Source organism: Lycium ferocissimum, chromosome 6 (genome assembly GCF_029784015.1).
Source record: "Lycium ferocissimum isolate CSIRO_LF1 chromosome 6, AGI_CSIRO_Lferr_CH_V1, whole genome shotgun sequence".
Lineage (NCBI taxonomy): Eukaryota > Viridiplantae > Streptophyta > Magnoliopsida > Solanales > Solanaceae > Lycium > Lycium ferocissimum.
Genome location: NC_081347.1, coordinates 21,096,566 through 21,098,315, shown reverse-complemented (window position 1 = coordinate 21,098,315; position 1,750 = coordinate 21,096,566).

The window sequence follows — 1,750 nt, the reverse complement described above, 5'->3', positions numbered from 1 at the left end:
AATACAATTAACAAAACTCGGACTCACGACTTCGATCAATTATTCTGTGGGTCCCTACCGAAAAACATATTTAAGACGCTCACATGAGCTCTTATATGAAGGTAGATAAGAAGCCTTACCTTGGGACTATGCTGAGCGGAGGATAGAAGCCGAGGCGATAAGCGATAACGAAGCACCATCAAAGCCGGTTAGCCCAAGCATAGATACTGATACAGTTGAAAAAATAATTATTCTCATACTTTGCATGTCGTCATACAGCTTATGAAAGTATATTTTCATTTTGTTGGTTTTACTTTAGTTGACCAAAAGCACATGTATGTGCAAGGATGTTTAAAGTGGCTATTTTGGTTTGTAGTCACTTTAATATGAATACAATCATTGTATTTTGAAAATTACATTGACTAATGTTAATGGTTATGTTTTCATGCATGTATACTGTATTCAAATATATATATATATATATATATATATATATATATATATATATATATATATATATATATATATATATATATATATAAGTTTGCTGAGAAAATTGTCTTTCTGATTGATCATCCTAATTCTTTGCCAAGCTTTTTTGTTGGTATAGAGTCCGTGTTCTGTGCTATACCAAATGGGATCATCTTCCTGCTCTGCTGAGCCAATATCAGTGGCATATATAATCTGCAAAAAATGGTTAGGAAGCACTCTGGATAGTTTATTGTAATTCCAGCTACCATTAGTAATATAATCTTTCACATGAGTTTCTGTTCATATTCCTAACATGAGGAATGGAAAGAATCAGTGCAAGAGGAACAATATCTGACCAAGAATCCCACTAGAAATTACAAGTATTAGAATTAATCTTCCATTTGATATTGCTTTCAGCCATTCCTCTTTGCCCAAATCAAATTTTCCAACTTTGAGAGTTGCCAGGAATCCATTTCTTGTTGACAATGTTGATTCTTGAGTCAGCCTGATGATCTTTCAACTTGAGAGCAATATGTTGTTCATGGTCTTCTATGATTTCTGTGTTGTCCATATGGTTCCAAAAGCACCAAATTTTCGCAGAAGTATTAGCAACACATTGTTGAAATCCTAGGAATCTTCTGTATCCAATAATCTTGTTCATGTTCACAAATGGTTCAAACATTGCCACAAAAACCACTTTGTTGATGTTGATAAACTGTTTCAATCTATGAATAGCTTTTTTGGATCTCACTCCCCTAATATTCCAAAATATTATACTAATCATTGGATATTATTTGATGGTTTTGTTTGTTGCTTTGTTCCTTCTGAGAAGGTTTTGTCATATCCTATTTTCCGTTAATTCTATATCTGCCCCTTCCTCTATTATTAGAGATTTTAGAGCTTTCCTGCATATGTATATCATCTTCATCCTCCCCTTTGTGAATTTTGATGTCAATAGTTTTGTGTTTCTCTCCTTTGCTAGTTTTACTTCTGCCACTATTGGTAGAGTCAGCTTCATAATTCTGATTCTAGATGTTACTTCCACTGTTGCTTTGTGTTCTGGATTAGAATCCTCATAATCCCTCCGTTTGTCTTGTTCGTCTTCTTTTTCAACTCTATTAATACTTTGAGAAGTATAAATTACAGTTGATTTCCACAAATAACTCAATAGCTTTCTGGTTCTTAATTTCCAATGGAACACTACTGGACTGGACTGCTCCTCTTCATTGGAATGATCTGTTTCTTGTCCATCCTTTGTAGCACCATGTTCTTCATTGATAGGTATTTCAGCATCATGTTC